Raw genomic sequence first — 18,353 nt, 5'->3', positions numbered from 1 at the left:
AGAATCTGTCATACTTCCTGTTTGATTTAGTTGATTGCATTGCTCATAGAATAATCAGATATGGGAAACGAGAATCAGATGTGGAAACTCAGCCTGTTAAATGAGTCTAATTAGCATGAAAGCAATCTGATGGGACTTTCTGCTCCTGCTATCAGGAGGTCACCGTACTGCCCCAGCAATGCATCAGTTCACACAGCGCTGCATTGACAGAGATGTTAGTGTCACTAAAAATCTTCATGAGCCCCAAGTCAGCCATGACTCGTCCTATCATATTCCTTTCCACCACACAAGAAAGTGAGTTCAATAGAAAACCTAACCTCTCTGGAAAACAGAAACAAAAATTAAAACCACATCCCTTCTGTGGTTCACGCTAATTGGAGTTGAGGCGGGGGGTGAAATCTCACATGCAGAAATTAGACAATTTCTGTTGTTCCCTCTTTCACTTTGTATATTTATCTCCCAAACTAGCCCCTGATATTAGCTGGGGGTGCGCATCTCTGGTACCAGGTGGGGATACCTGTTTATCAGTTCTGACTAGTTACTTGTGTGACGGCACACACAAAAAGGAGTGTGTCATTCTCTTGTACTGCTTTGAAATTCCTGAATAGTTGTGACAACTATATTTGATAATAATTGACACAAAAGAAATCTAGCGTAAGCCTCATCATATCTACTACTATAAGTTGCACTAATTTAAAACATTTCTAATAATTATAGTCCAAGGAGAAATCTTTAATTTTAGCATTTTACACAAAGTTCATTTGAAAATTTGAAGGGCACCCTATAGGAAATCATGAAATTGTTGTTTGGAGGAGAATGTGTTTCTCTATATACATAAAATGACATTTACCTATTAAGAACTACAAGCTCAAGAGAGTTACCAGGAAGAGAATTTCAATACAGTGCCAGGTTATTGGTTTATGTAATTTTCTGTATCGCCTATGGCAATTACCCAATAGTTGTAGAACTGAAAACTAATGCAAAAAAAAAAAAGTTAACAAAAAAGCAGACTGGATAAATTGAGTTCGTTAAATAGTGAATGCTGAGGAGGGACAGAGCACTTGCTTATCTCTTTACAAACTCTCCGTGAAGCATGACATTTGAGTGCCCATAGACAATATTCCTGTTCGGTGTGCAGAGCTGTAAAATACTTGGACATCCCCATTTGAAAAATGGGACTGTTGACATTTAAATGACTCTGTTATGACTTGACCCGGAAAATTACAATCGATTTTATATACTTTATTACCAAAAGAATGTGGCCAGATTAGAGGGAATTTGGAAAAGACTAACATAAATGATTAAAGAAGAAAATAGGGCAAAGGAATATTACATTTGTACTACCAGAGCGACTGGTGACAAAACAAAGATTTAGAAACCCTATGTCTGAAGAATGATCCCTCAGTATGAATAGAAGTAACGCTGAGATTGTGTTCAGTGTCACGAACTAAATACAACAGTGGAGTGAGATTAAAGATAACCAAAACTTCTATTCTTAAAACATCCATTTTATAAGATACGAAAAATTATTATAAAATACTGTTCTCAAAGTGCTTATAGTAAGCACCACTTTAAAACAAAACAAAGGACTTGGTCAAAATTCATGGATAACAAAACTTTTTGTAACAATTTAAATTTTTAACATTTCTTAGAAAAGAAGTTGCTCAGTCTCACTAGAGCAAAAGTATACACGAGAGATTAGAGAGTAACAGGGCTGACCATGTAGTCTGGGGCAAGGCTGAGGAAAACCAGGATTGGCAGGCCAGGGACTGTTTTTCTCACTAACCTGAAATAAGACACACTGAAAAATATCAAACTGTGAACTGTTGCTCTCTTTTTAATTTGCCCCCATTGTAGTATGTGGGAAATAACCAGAGGGGAAGAAGAGTAGGTGCAAGATATTTGTAAAAGCATGAACTTGGTTTCGGAAGGCTGGGCTAATGTCCTGACTTTGATAATGAATAGTTGTGTGACCCTAGGGAACTCTCTTCACCTCTCTGAACCTTTGTTTTCTCTTCTGTAAAATAGGACTAATAATTCCCTTCCCACGGAATTTCTCTGAGGATTAAGTGAGATTAAATATATAGTGTATAATTCATAAGATGTGATGTACTACATGAATGTAAGATATTAAGAATGACATATATGTTCTGTTTCATGGAGTATAGTGTTATTAGAGTTAGATTTGGTGAGATAAACCATAGGTTTGTAATTCTCCACACACAAAAATTAAGACGCAGGTCTGTCTAAGTTTATGGTGAAATGGGAGTTTAACATGAAATCATGGTGGAGCCGACTCCCATGTTGAGGGGGGGTGCAGCTACAGAGAAAATAACAGTACGGAAGGCAATGACCCCGTAAGACGGGCTCACTGACCTGTAATTTGTCCGTTTCTTTTTTTTCTGATCTCAGTGCTGCCAGATTTCAAAAGGAGGCTGAAATCTCATGAAACAAAATAATGTACTTTAACTGTTTACTAAAAATATAAGACAGTGTCGACTACTGGAAAAAAAGTAGTAACATTACATCCAGTTAAGCTAAATCCAGTAGGCAGAAAATTCAATAAAATGTTGCAAAACAAAAGCACACACTTTGCTCTGAGCCCTAAGGACCAGCAAGGGAATGACAGTGTGGAAGCCCCCGTGTGGAAACGCTGCCTTGTGTTTCTGTGTTCAGGTGTGGGAACAGTTGACAGCAGCACCCTAGCTGCCTGTGCTGCTGGAATGTTGGATGCAGGGCAATTAGGCCCCAAATCTTGTATGGCTTTAAGGGGAATAGATAATTCAATACAAATTCAGAAATCAGCCATGTGAAATTACCTACAAATTGTAAACAGAATTAAGAAACAAGTAATAATCAGTAATATTGTTTATGCTTCTTAATATCATTTGGGGGCATTCATGATTGACTTTCTGGTTGCAGAAAAGGAGATTATGTTTCTTTGGTAACAATAAGTAACACAGAAGCAGAATTGTAGAAAGAAATAAGCTTACCAATAATGTCTGGATTGTAATGTCGATTTGGTACATATACTATTTAGAGGATAACTCAACTAAGGTAACACTACTAGCTTTCTTTTTACCAAAAATGAACTCAGAGTATAAGGACATGAAAAAAGTTTACTTGGAAGTCTAGCTTTTATTATATATTTAATGATTTCTGGCTTATATTTATGCCTTCAGGCTTGGCAATCTTCCCATTTAAGGTAAGGAAATGAAAAATTGAAACACATACCACTTTTAATTAAAATTCTTATATCCAAAGATATTGAGCAGCCTCCCTTGATTAAATCAGCCTGTTGATGCTTTTGTCTTTACAGATAATGATTAGTCTCATGCAATTTTTTTAATTAGGTTCAATAGTGCTTGATTAGGGGGTAGGACTTCACTATTTCTGAATTATAACATAGCATAAAAAGAGACAAGCACCCACATAAGATTCAAACTCCTTATTCAAATATGTATTAAAGACCCTGTCTTGATAATTTGATAGGCATAGCCAATTAGTTACATAGCTCTAAAGGTTGTAAGAATGAGTTATTTTTAAATAGCATAAGCAATCTTCAGATTTCTTAACAGATCAGCTGTCTATAAGTTAAATTTGAAGTTCATCTGTAGTTGAAAATATAAGGGAGAAAGTCATCTGGAATTTCTTTGGTCTTCAATTCTTCGGTCTTACTTTAAGGATGCATGCTAAATTCCTAAGAGCTTTCAAGGATCAGGCTGTCATTGGACTTCTCACTGGCAATGTATTCAGATTTCTGAATAAGAACTGTTTTCAACCTAGAATTCTATACTTGGCTAAACTGTCAATAAAATTTGAGGGAAATTAAAGAGATTTTTAGACTTTCAAGAACTCAAAATATTTTCTTTTCATTCATCACTTAAAAAATATTCTAGTAGCTTACTTTATTTTTTCCATATTGTTATAATTTTTTTCAGCTTTCATTTCATTTTTATTGAAGTTGATATACACTATTATATGTTACAGCTGTACAGTATACTGATTCACAATTTTTAAAGGTTATTCTCAATCTATAGTTATTATAAATTATTGGCTATATTCCGTGTTGTACAATGTATCTTTGTAGCTTATTTGATACATAATAGTTTGCACCTCTTAATCCTCATCCCTATAATGCCTTCCCCCCACTGGTAACCACTAATTTGTTCTCTATGTTGTTTTTTGTTATGCTTACTAGTTTGTTGTATTTTTTAGATTTCACATGTAAGTCATGTCATACAATATTTGTCTTTGACTTATTTCACTTAGCATAATGCCCTTCAAGTACATCCATATTACTGCAAATGGAAAAATTTCATTCTTTTTTATGATGGAGTAATATTTCATTGTATATATACGCCAGCTCTTCTTTATCCAGTCAGCTGTTCATGGACACTTAGGTTGCTTCCATATCTTGGCAATTGTAAATAATGCTGCTATGAACATTGGGTATATGTATCTTTTTGAATTCGTGTTTTCGATTTTCATATTACTATAATTTTTATTGTGATAAGATATACGTAACATAAATTTTTACAGGTTTAGCCATTTTTAAGTGTACAGTTGAGTGGCTAGATATATTCAGTTGCTGTGCAACCATCACCATTATCCATCTCCAGAACTTTTTCACCATCCCAAGCTGAAACTCTGTTCAAACAATAACTACTAATTATTCTCTACCCCTGGACCCTGGTAACTACTTCTACTTTCTGTCTCTATGAATTTGACCATTAGAGGTATCTCTTGTTAGTGAAATCATATAATGGTTGACCTTCTGTGTCTGGCTGATTCACTTGTTTTCAAGGTCCATCCATGCTGGAGCATGTATCATAATTTCATTTCTCTTAATGGATGAATAATATTCCATTGTATGTATCTGTCACATTTGTTTATCCATTCATCTGATAATGGACATTTGGGTTGTTTCTATTTTTTGGCTATTGTGAATAATGCTGCTATGAACATTGGTATATAAATATCTGTTCGAGTCCCTGTGAGTTACAGAGAAGACATCAAATGCATTCATAAACACCTGAGATCTCTTTTTGTGTACATAAGTTTAAGTAAATGGCATCATTTTTACCTATCATTCTGCTACTTATTTTTTATATTCAACATTTCTTTCCAGCATTATCCATGTTGATGTAGTTAATTTATTTTAATTGCCTGTAATGTTCTATTGTATAACTTTACCACAATTTATTTATTCTATTTATTCTGCTATAGACAGAGATGAATGATGCAGTGAATACTGTTGTCGTTATCTTCTTCCACGCCTGTGCCAGAGTCTCTCTAGGTTACGCAGCTAGGAGTGGAAATCCAGCCTTTCTGCTGGATCCATCAAGTTTTCTTTATTCCTCACCTTTTTAACCCCTCGACTGGTTTACTGTTACAGATTTTTTTCTTATTTACTTAGTAATTATCCTTAAATTTTTAACATTCATATTTGACCCTAAAAAGCTAATAATAATTATCAAAAGGTCTGACTTCATCTTGAACAACAGAAGCATCTTAGAGCAAACACATGGACTTGAATTTCCGTGTTTCCTATCTTCCATGTCATGGCTGTGAAATATTTTAATTTCACCGTCTTTTTAAACTCTCTCACTCCAAATTAGTCTTTGCTCTTGTTTTTACAGTTGATGTTTATTTAGACTTCTCCAGATGTTTCCTAATGCCTTTAATTTCTCTGTTTCATATGTACCCTACTCCTTCTAGGATCTGTTTACTTATCCCTAAACTACATCCATTAGTATTTTTTTTTAATTTACCTAAAAATGTATTTTTTGAAATCTAATTCTTAAATGATAGTTTAAATATGCTTAACAGTTAAGGATGACAGCTCTTCTCTCTTGGAAGTTTGAAAATACGCTTTTGTCTTTAGCCTATATTGTTGTCATTGAGAAGAGAGCTACCAGCATAAATGTTCCTTGGTTGATAATCTAGCTTTCACCTCTGGGTGTTTTTTACTGTTTTTGATGTTTCACACTTTTACTATGATGTTTCCAAGTGTGAATTTATTTTTCTTCGTCCTAACTAAATTAGATATTTTGAAGTTTCATACTTTGGTTGTTTCTGATGTTTCACAAGTTTACTAAGATTTTTCCAGGTGTGAATAAATTTTTTTATTTCATCCTAATTAGACTAGATGTTTTTACTTTAATCTGAGGATTTCTGTCTTACATAAATTCTGAAATTGTATCAGTCATTATGTTTCAATATTGCCATTCTTTTATACACTCTCCTTCTTGGCTCTTTCATCCTTGTCTTTTAACAGTTGTTTAATCTATTTTTCTCGTTGTGTTGCAAAATAAGTTTTTTTGGATAGAAAATCTGGTTCACTAATTCTCTTTTCTACTGTCTCATCTACAATCCAATTTGCTAAGTTTTTAACATCAAATAATTAAGATTTTAAATTCTATATATTCTTTTTAAAGAAAATATGTTTTATTTCTTATAATATCCCTTTTTTGCAATAATGTTTCCATTTAAAAAATACATCGAGGTGGGTGGATATAGCTCAGTGGAAGAGTGCATGCCTAGCACACACAAGGTCCTGGGTTCAATCCACAGTACTTCCATTACAAAAAAGAAGTGCCTTAAAAATCTGTCACCATCATCCTAGACATGACCACTTTTGTGATTTTATGTATACTAATATTCTAAAAGTCTAACGTGGCTCTTTCTTCTTTGTGTTGACTCTGCAGGAGGCAGATCACTTCCTAGTGCACCTTGTAATTTTGGAAGATGAGTTTGTTTTCCACAGGGATCATATTTCTCTGAGAACCGTGTGTATTTTGGGCTGAAGTTTGCTGAATAATGACTGTGTATTTGCTTCTGCCCAGTGCCCCAGGGGTTACCCCACATCAGGACTAGTTTTGGACATTAATTTTTTATTGTTGCAATGGTTCCCTTATTGTGCATTTGGTAAGATTCACAGGTACATGGCTCAGACTTTTTAATTCCTTCTTCACCCAGTTTCTTATTACTTCCCTGGGCAGAAGTATTGGCAGAGAAGTTTTTCCAGTTCAGCTTTTTGGAGGAGGCAGCCTTCCCGGAGCTCAGTTTTCTGCAGGTATCTCAGTTCTTGCTACATACCCTGGGGCCCTAAAGTCACATCTTCTACCCTGGCATGGAGATTAAAACCCCAGCTCTAGATCCTCCAGTCTATCTCTGATTCTGTATCTCTCTAGGATGCCACAACTCCAGCTTGTCAGTTCACAGCTCATCTCTTAATTTCCCCTTTTGCTTTAGCACTGGGACTTTCCTTCTCTTTCCTTCTAGCTTGGTCATGTGTTTTTTTCAAATTTGTTTATATTTCATTCCTTATTTCTATGAATTTATAATAATGAGGTTTTCTTTGTTAGTTTGGTCTGCCATAGTGCCAAAACGTTACAAGGAAGAGTTATTATCAGACTTGTAACTCAAAGGATAAATTAAAAATAGGGATACTTCATATAGAATAATATCCCTTCAAAACTGACACAATTAAGAAGTTTTGAACCTCAAAATGCTGTCCCCTAGCTCTCTGGCCAATTCGGTCATTCACAATAATGTACTCCTTTAGGGCTGTGGTTTTGCTAGCATTTACTATCCATCTACTTCAGAAATTTACATACAACACTTTATGATATAATGCATGTGTTGTCTAGATCTAAATATATATGAAGACTCATTTTATGATAAAGATAATACCTTACCTCAGTGAGGAAAGGATGGTCTGTTCAGTCATGGTGATGGTATACCGTTACTTTCTTGTGGCAAAAAAGATAAACTCATACCTTTGAGAAAACAAAATTCAGAAAGATTAAAGGCCTGAATGTGAAAAAAAAAATTTAACTTAAAAATTACAGCAGTGCATCTCTTTGACATCAGATTAGAGAAAATTTTGAAAGCACTACCAAGAATATATAAAGAATACATCCAAATGAATAAGAAAAATAGAAAAATAGGCAATGGATATGAACAGACATTTCAGAGAACTGAAAACCCCAGTGGTCAATAACTGTATTAAAATGATTTCTATCTTTTGACATGTAGAATTGTAAGTGGAAGAGTTGGTTTTCAGTGCCACCTGGTCAAAGCAGAAATTCTCTTTTGTCAATAGCAAACTATCATAAATATACACAGATAAATAAACAGTGTATAACTATGATTACAAAGACACTATGCAATTTTAGGGGATTTGGATAAAATAGAATTCATGAAAATTTTGTATTTTCACAGCACAAACCTATAGCAGTATGACAAACAACCAGAATGTGTATGAAGTCATATGTTTTATGTCAGACAATTAATAAGAAAAACAATTTGCAGTCAATTTTTAGAGGAAAGAATTTATTACCTTTCCATTTTCTCTACAGAAGATGATTTTTAAAAAGTAATTATCATATTAAGATGTGATTGAGTATGCAGCCAAGTAATGTAGAAGAAAAAATATTGTAGAAGTGGGTAGGGCAATTCATTAGTAATTTTATGCTATTATTTTCCTGGACTTTGTAATGCTTTTTGCATTTGTCAGCTTCAAAATTTTGGGATACATTGTGAACTCAGACTCTTTTCCACGGGTTCAGCCAGGGGCTGAGGTCCTCACTCTGATGACTCGGCCCCAACGTGGTGCTCTCAAGGGCTGAAGACCCCTGAGGTTTTGCCATGACTCACCACTGATCTCACCTTGGCCAAACTGTCCCGCAGTCTCAAACGTGGGCTCCCTGTTCCCGGGCTGTGAGCCCTCTGGCCAGGTAGGCTCCCCACCTGAAGGTGTACATGCAGCCCTGGGCTGCTTCCTCCCACACAGGATTTGAGTGTGGCTCTGGAATATTCCCCCAGCTCCCTCCACGATGCCACTTTCCTGTGCCAGCCAGTTAGGCTGATTTCCTCCCTCAGCTTTTGGCTTCCCTCTACCTAAAATGCCTTTCCACTCTGGGGCTTTGACCCAGAAAGGTAGGGTGAGAACACACAGGTGTTACAGGTGAGCCACACCCACCTTAGCCCCGTTCTCCTCTCCGGGACTCCCACCTTCCTTTCTCTGCAGCTGTCGGGCTCTTCCCGAGGTGGCCGCTGTCACCCCCCCCCCCCCCCCCCCGTCTCCGAGGCAATCCTGAAAGACTGGTTGCCAGGGAAAATGTTCCACGAGAAGAGAAATGAAAAACACCTCCTTTCAATCATTGTAAACTATTATCTTAGTTACATTTTATTTCAGTAAACAAATTCTGCACAATTGCTGCTGAGGGAGATAACTAATACATTGGGGACATAAAAGTTGTTTCTAAATATTTAAAAAGCCATCATATGGAAGAGACATTAAATTTGTTTTGGATGGTCCTGAAGGGACAAATTGGGACTCAAGGGCAGACTTGACCGAGAAGTGACTTGTAATTCAAAGGTTAAAAACTAACACTTTCATACGCCTTTTATTTATATGGGAAAAGTTTAACCTTGAACAGATTTGGCAATAAATTAATTTGGAAGGATATTTCGACACACATGACTACATTTTTTTAAACACAGGTTATCAAGTCACGTGGTAGAGATGCCATCGTGGCAAAATTGGGATGCTCACCCTTCACCCCTGCTTTGTGTGAGGTGGCTGCTGGGTGGCAGCCCAGATTTCACCTCAGGGTGTCAGAGAAACATGAATGGTAGGTCATTTCCTCTGGCTGGTGTATTAAATAAAGGCCAAGTATTCCTGTATGTGTACAAATTAGGTGTCAGCTTTCTGGCAGCATCAGCCAAAGCTGGAGAAATTTCTCCTCTACCCCTACCCCCCACCCCATCCCCAACTATTCATAATATATTTTCACCTTGTATAGCTTCTTTCAAATTTTAAGTTTAATACCAAGTACTCTTGGTATTAAATTTTGAAAAATGTCTCCAGTACAGCAATGTTGTGGGGAATACATTGTAAGTCAGCTTTGTCCGTGGGAAAAAAATTGAGGAAAGTAGTTACCTCTCCTTTTAGGTCACCAAAAAGCTACCCTTTCTTCCTACTTGCCTGGACACTCCTGCCACTGAATTATTCTTCTATGATGTCACAAATTTGAGCAATTATTTCTAGTTAAAATGATTCTACAGTATGTTTTATCTCTTTGGAATGAAGGATGGGAGAGGGCTTTCTCGAGGACAGAGTAGCTTTTGTTAGAAGATGAAGAGATCCAATCCCAAGGAGTGAGATAATTCCAGAATGAAAGAAGAAGTAAGCATTCAGAAACTAAAAGTGGGGAGTCTTGGTGGCGAGGGAAGAGTAGGGTTTGGGATACCATTTAGAAGAGATAGAAAGGGTGTGTGTGAGAGAGAAGGATGGCAAATTTAGGGAAGGAAGCTCTCAGGAGACGCTCAGGTCTTCAGGATTCCACAGAAGAGTCGGGGATTTCTCTCTCTTCCTTGAGACCAGGGAGACGTGGTTGGACACTTCTGGAACATCACTGCCCTTCTTAACCATGAAGCAGAGGAGCATGACTTAAAACTTGAAAAAAGTACTGAATTTTTATGTAGATGTTTGCATTTTTAGAAAAGAATTATGGAAAATATTCCAGAAAAGTTAAACAAAAATGAAACCAGACCCTAATCACTCTTCATGTCCCCTAAGAGCAGGAAGCATCAAAGACAACCCTCACCAACTTCACCATTTTGCCTCTATTGCTAAAGACAGGATAATCTTGTTCCTAGACTTCTCCTCCCCCGTCCTCATGTAGAAACACAGAATGACTTGTTAAGAGTCGCTGTTTACTCAAGATCTAGTATGACTGTGATTGCTTCCCCACTGGATGCCCATTCATCTTTCAAGTCCAGCTGAATCGAAGCTCTTTGGTGAAGCCTTCCTTGATGTTGGCTGCAGTTTGTTTCTGTGCATCGATCTGCCAGTTAGATGGAGAATGAGCTGCATGTGGTCAGACGTGGTGGAAAGCAGTGTGTCTAGCATCCCTGTGAAATACGTGAATGAACATGTGGTAGTTTGTGGCAGGGATGTCAAGGAGAAGAAATCAGCAGCCACACTCGGTGGTTGCTTCTAAATACAGTGATTTAGTGTTTTCTCTATATCTCTAAGTTTTACAGAAATGCAGAAGCCAATAGCCTTACAACTGGGTTATCACTTGGCCTAATGAAATTTTTATAGTCTATTGAAATGAGAGAAGGAGAATGAAAATAAAGGGCTCCAGTTTTGAAAAGATCTCACCAATAAGCCAGAAATGTATCTAATTGCCTGTCTACTATCACTTGTTAGTATTTATATCCATATTTAGACATATATGGGTGTACATATTTGTATGTATGTTTATATGATTCATATGATTTATGTGATTTTGTTTATATGATTTTGGTTCCCTATGTATGTGTGGGTGAGGAGCATAAGTGTAAGGAAAGCCCATTCATTCCCACACTTACTTACCTAATACATGCTAAATGTTCGCCATACTCCAGTCCACATCTGACATTCTGGTTGGCTCTTTATATTATGTACTGATAGTTTTTTTTTTTAAATTAGCTGAAGTCCACAATTTATTCAGATTTCCTTAGTTTTTACCTAATGTCCCTTTTCTATTCCATCCAGGATGCTATGTAACTTTCAGAGGTCAGGTTCTTTCTGGCTGGGACAGCTTCTCAGACTTCCCTTATTTTTAATGATATTGAAAGTTTTGAGGAGTACTGGCCAGGTATTTAGTAGAATGTACTTCCATTGGGATTTTTTCTGGTGTTTTTCTCATAATTAGTCTTCAGTTATGGGTTTTGGGGAAGAAGACAGGAAAAGGGATCAAAGAAGACCCACAGACAAAAAGCACCACTCCCATCACAGACCATCCCTATGATTTATCACTGTTAATGTTAGTCTTGGGTCTTGACCGAGGGGGGGTTGTCGAGTTTCTCCACCGTAAATCTACTCTTTCCTCATCTTTCCATCCTGCACTCTTTGGAAGGCAGTCACCCTGTGCAGCCCACACTTAAGGAATGAGGAACTATGCTCCACCTTGAGGGTGGAGAAGTTATATAAATTATTGAAATTCTTCTGCAGGGAAGGTTTGTCTCTTCTCCGCATTTGTCTGTTTGCTTATCTATCAATTACATCAGTATGGACTCACAGATATATACTTTCTACTTTAGGTTATAATACACTACTATATTTTGTTGCTTAAATTGTCGCAGCTTTGGCCATTGGGAGCTGTTTCAGCTGACTCCTGAGCCCCTTGGACCTGTTCATCATTGGTGGTTGTTTTAGTACTTGCTTACTTTCTGGCCCTATAAGATGCTCCAGGCTCATTTTGTACATCTCTTGCTCCAGTTCTCTAATCAACGATTTCTCCAAGGACCCCTGGTTCTTTTTATCGGAGAATGCTACAGAAATCAAGGTCTGGGCACTAGGTGTGCTTGTTGCTGCTGGAGTGGTGTTATCTCTAGGCCCCCTCAGTTGGCCGAGCCAGGAAATACCAACTGGCATAATGATCCCCGTATTTGTATCTATCTATATATACATTTGTATTTATATTAAGCCTAACAGGAGTTCATACTGATGTTTCCAATTCTAATCTATTTCCACTTGGATCATTCTAGCCTTCTCTCCTTCCTTGTCTGAAACGTCCCACTCCAACAGAGAGAAACCTGGCTCCCACCTTCTGCCATCCATTTACTTAATTGTCCAATTCCAGTACACATGCATAGTGGTTTCAGATTATAGGCTTTTACTAAAGAAAGTTGAAGCCAGTTATTCATTCCTAAGTGCCATTATGGACTGCCCATAGTAACAGCAATGGGCATCTATCTACTATTATTAGTGCCATTTAGAGAGTGTTAAGAAAATTAAAATAATCATCAAATATTTGTCTTACATGTAAATGGATTCTGTTCAATTCTACAAACATTTGCAAAGAGGCATCCATATTGATAGGTACTGAAGGCGGCGTGGGTACAATGAGGGACCCTTTAGAAAAAAACAGCACACGGTGTAAGCAGACTGAGTGTCTACTGTGCTTCAAGCCTCATTCTGTGTATTGGGGCAACAAAGATGAGAAAGATCCAATTTAAAAGTTTAAATGTAGTGGAGCAGACAGATAAGAAGCCAGCAGAGAACTAGAAAGAGACACACAGGCAGAGCCTGGTAAGTATTAAAACACTTGTTTAAACAAAGGGGAAGGCGAGAGAGCTTTATACTGGGGAAGACAGAGAAGGCTTTACAGAGCTGATATTTGATCTGGGCCTTGAATACACGTCGAAATTCATAAGAAATAGAGAGAGAGAGAGGTAAAGAGGCTCCTCGGTCAAGGGAACAATACACACGAAGGCACAGAGGCGTGAAAGTGCACATTGCTCTTAGAACTTTCTCAGTATCCCACTTACCCTAATAATATCCGATCGCCACTTAGTGACATTATTTCCTGGTAAACCATAAATATAAATGACTAATGGAGGTTTATGCTTTGGAAACACAGTGACATTTATAACACCTGCACTATTTCCAGTGTGGGACAAATGGTGCAGAAGTGAGTTGCTAATAGCATCCTCAGAGAATTAGCTCCTTAAAACAACAGACAGGGAGATTATGCCCGAGGAAGCGATGGAATAATTAGCTTCTGTGATCTCTTGGGTCTAATGGAACAAATCGCTTCATTTTTTAACTTGAGATTAGCCCAATGACTAAAGCATAATTTTAAAATGTCATAATATTATTACATCCTTTCTGAGCATATGACCCTAAACACTGTATAATCTCCTCCAAGGTTATATGAAAATGGGGAATTCTTTTCTTTTTATGTGTTAAAATAGCTATCACCAAAATTTTATTCATCTTTGTCTGTTTGGGTCTATCACACTAAGTAACTTGTTTTGTCCTGTTTTTACAAAAGTAACCTGCATCCCTCTTAATGACATTATGCTCGCATATTCCTTCTCTTCATGGTGGTCATCACCACAAACAGTTTTCCTATTGTATCACTGGAGGACCCATCAGCATTCTAAAACCAGAGCCGTGTACTATAAATACTGAGAATTCTTTACAACATCAACTCAAATCAAAAGTGATTTTGGTGCAAATACCATCAATAATTTCAACTTCACTCCAAAATATTGGATTTAAACCTAGGACATTCAATAGTATGGGGCCTAGGGGTCCCGAATTCAAGAAACACAAGACTGACTTTAAGCCTCCAATACCTTACCATCTTCGAGGAAACTACTCAGCCACTTGGTGACAAGCTGATTACCCTGAAAAGATTCTGTCTTGAAAAGGTCAACACTTTTGTCCTTATGGGAATTGAATCATATTCCAGCTATGAATTTTCCTTTTCTCTAGGCACTATTTTAGCCTGCATCATGCTAGGATTATAGAGTATTTGATTTACTGACGTAGACCCTATGTATCATTGCCTCCAAATTTTACAGCAAAAAAGGTACATCAATGGGCAGATAATCATGGGATCTACTGGTCAGAGTATACACAACATTTAGAAGTGCTAGTCTAACAGATATTTATATTAACAGTTTATTGTTTCAAAAATGTAAAAACTGACTGGCCTTTGATACCCTTAGCTCCTGAGTTCCACCCACTTCCACTCAATAATTCTACTTTTGAGAGCTCCATCTTAAAGTAATATGAAATACAGATTAAAACTTACGTAAAAATTTTTGTCATAGCATTGCTGACAACAGTGAAAAACTGTAACATTACAAGGTCCAAAATCAGGAAAATGAATAAGTAAATTAGTGTATGATGGAATATTTGCAATCATTAAAAATATTTTAACCAACAATATTTCAGGACATAGGAAAATGCTTATCTTATGATTTCAAAGGGAAAATGCTTAACATAGTTAAGAAATTTTTAATTAAAAAATAAAATAGGAAAATGACTTGGCCTGGCAGATATCAACATTAATTATAAAGCTGTAGTCATTAAGGCAATGCAGGATTTATGCAAAGATCTACAAATAGCAATGAAAACAATAACAGCTAAAAGTTTTAAGCTCTTACTAACCATCCTGATCAAAGTAGCAGATAAGTATTAACTCATTTAATCCTTGTAACAGCAACAATAAGAAATACATACTAGTATTATCTGCACAGAGAGGCTGAGCGTCTTACCTCTCTGGAACCGAATAAAGAACTTTATTTGTATATACATAAAGCGGTAAATACTAACTAACCTACCAATTCTATCTGAAAGGATTAGGAGATGCCTCAAAGTTGACTCCTTAAGTATGGATGAGATTTTTCAGGGAGTACATTTAAAAGAGATGGGTGTGGGAAGGGGTGAAGTAATTTTATGTAGAGAATAGCATGAGCAAATATAAATGTCTTTGGTCATTCAGTATGGCTGTCCCATCAGGGGTGAGGAGGAGTGGGCTGGAGCAGTAAGTACACAGGACTGTAGTGCGGAGACTCTTACCTTTCCATCCAGAAACTTAGGACTTTATTTTTATGCTGAGCATTTCTAAGACACATTTCACAGAGCCACAGTATTACCTTAATCATTGTCACTGCCTTTTTCTTCAAGAAGAAAGAGAAAGAAAGGGAACTGGGGTTGGTTATGGGGCTTGAAGGGAATATTGACCACTAATAACAGCCAACAAGGGAAGTCGCCAAGTATGTGACCAATAACTAGGACAAGATTTATTTATTTATTTTTAATGTGAAAGAATTTTGTTTTTTAAATTTTCATTGAGATATCATTGACATGTAATAGATTACTTTCAGGTGGACAAAATAATGATTTGATATTTGTATACATTGCTAAATGATCACAACAATAAGCTAGGTAATATCCACAGCCATCCGTAGTTACACACATAGAGTGTTTTTTAAATATAAGAGGGAAATTAAAAAGAACTCAATGTTATTCAGAGGAATAAATAAATTATGGTGTAGTCATATAATGAAATATTATCTTGCAGTTAAAATCCATGAGAAATGCATTCACTTTTGACAATAAGGATAGATTAAAAAAATAGTCTGAATGAAAAAAAAACAAACCTTAATTGAAGAGAGCTTTAGAACAGTATGGTAGCATTTATGCAAAAATTTTAAAACCTCAAAATAATATCATACAAATGTGTATATAACAAAAATATAAAATATTACCTTGAAGAATGTGTGCCATTTTTGAAAGTGGCTGGCTCTGGGGACAGAAGGAAATGGAGCTGGGGAGAGAGAATTTAAAATACTTCAGTTTTATTTATAATATGCAAAAAGCCACAAACATGAATTGGACAGAGGTAAACTAAAATGTAATAATAGGAAGTGACTGTGGAAGGTAGCACCTTGGACAATATTTTTCCTACTCTTTATATTTCTGTCTATTTTTCAAATTTTCTAAAATGACCAAGTATTACTTTTATGGATGTCCCCCTGTTATATTTTAACCATCCATGTTATAGGAACCATCATGGTGGCCTCCATTTTAGAAGAGCAGCTGGGTAGCGGTGAGCACGGGATATAAGGAAAGCCTCATCACTGTGCTCCATGTCCTTCTCTAGTTAGGTGAAAGCCAATGGGCTTGAGGAGAGAAGATAATTTAAGATGCTCTGACTTCAGCAATGCTTATGATTCTCCCCCTTATTTTGTGCTCAGTGCATTGAGAAAAGGTCATCTAGAGTCATGGTTCTCATTAGTTTTCTCAGGGTCATATCCAGGTTAATAAACTATCTGAGTGAATCACCAATGATTGTGTATATAATTAATGTTCACAGTCTGTTTTTAGCCATGTTCAAAAATAAAGCTTTTTGGTACTCTTTCTAAATGCATTATGCCCTATTTTTTTTTTCTTTTCTTGAAATCTCACTCTTCCACACTTAGATCTCTTAAACCAGTTTCCCTGTTTCTATATGCCTTCTTTCTCATTCATCATTTTTAAGACCCATCAAACCAAAAGGCAGCATGTCACAATGCGAGGAACATGGAATTTGAAATTAAAAACCATGGAGCTGAGTGCAGGCTCTGCTTCTAATTATTTGCATGACTGAGCAAATGACTATCTTTCTGAGCTTCAGTTTATCTCTAAGCTGGATATTGTATCACCTGGACCTCAGGTGAGTGACCTCAGCAGAATACCCAGATCGTGGGTGTCAATGTGATCTGTAAACTAGCAAATGCCAAAGCCAAGGTTTACCAGCTTTCGTGGACTAAATGGGTGGCTCCAGGGTGTCCCAGAGGGAGGGTCTAGCCATGTCTTTGACAATCAATGAACCAAAAGATTTGTAGCTGGGTGTCCTTTGCAACAAATTACTAATCACTCTGTGAGCACGCACCCAGGACACACTGCTGCTCAGATGACCCGTGACCACCAAAATCCATTGAGCAGGTCAGTGGCACTGACAGTCATTTTTTAAAGCTTTATATTCTTCTATTCTTGGACTTCTTGACCCACATCCCATGGAGTCAATTGCCTACTGCCACAGTCCAAAGCCAGTGGAAATGTGGCAAAATTAACAGTCTTTCATTCATTCATTCAATTTTAAATTGAATTTTAAAAAGCCTTTTCTTATGCTCCAGGTGCTTTTCCTTGTGGAAAGAAACAGACAATACACCCAACCAATCAGGAAATTATATAAGTTGTTAGAAGGCGCTATGTGCTATACGATATAAGGGTAATAAGGCGGGGGAAGGCTAGGGAGAAAGGGCTGGACTCTACCTCTCAATAGGATGGAGTGGAGGCCTGGAGAATGAGCCTCACAGACCTCCAGCTATAGAGAGTGTGGCTTTGTTTCTTCTGCTGCTGTAATGAGTTACCCCGAACGTTGCAGCTCAAAACAGCACATACGTACTATCTCACAGCTGCTGTAGGTCAGAAGCCTTGGGCTGGCGTGGCCGGTTCCTCTGCTCTGGGTCTCACTGGGCTGTAATTAAGATGTGGGCAGGCCTGGACTCTTCTCTGTGGACTCTGGAGGAGAATTTGCTTCCCAGTGCACTCAGGTCTTTGGCAGAGTTGGTTCCTTGCAGTTGTAGGACTGAAGTCGTTTCCTTGCTGGCTGCCAGGGGAAACGTCTCTCAGCTCCTACAGGCCCACCTGAATTCCTGCAACAGCACTGCGAGTCCTTCTCATGCTTTGAATTTCTCTGACTTACCCTTCTGTTACAGGTCTTCTGCCTCTAGCAGGAGAAAGGTCGTTGCTTTTAAGGCTTCATGTGGTTAGACTGATCTCTTATCCAGGATAATCTCCCTATCTTATGGTCTCTAACCTTAATTATATTCGTAAAATCCCTTTGTACTATGCAATGGAACATTCACAGATCCTAGGGATGAGGCTGTGGACATCTTTGGGGGGACATTATATACACTACCAAGTTCAAGGGCACCAGCAGCTGCATTAAGGAAGCACATTCCTGGGACACATGGGATCCTCTGACAGCTGACTTTGGCTTGAGGAC

Source organism: Camelus dromedarius, chromosome 30, assembly GCF_036321535.1.
Source record: "Camelus dromedarius isolate mCamDro1 chromosome 30, mCamDro1.pat, whole genome shotgun sequence".
NCBI lineage: Eukaryota > Metazoa > Chordata > Mammalia > Artiodactyla > Camelidae > Camelus > Camelus dromedarius.
This window is presented reverse-complemented; position numbering follows the sequence as displayed.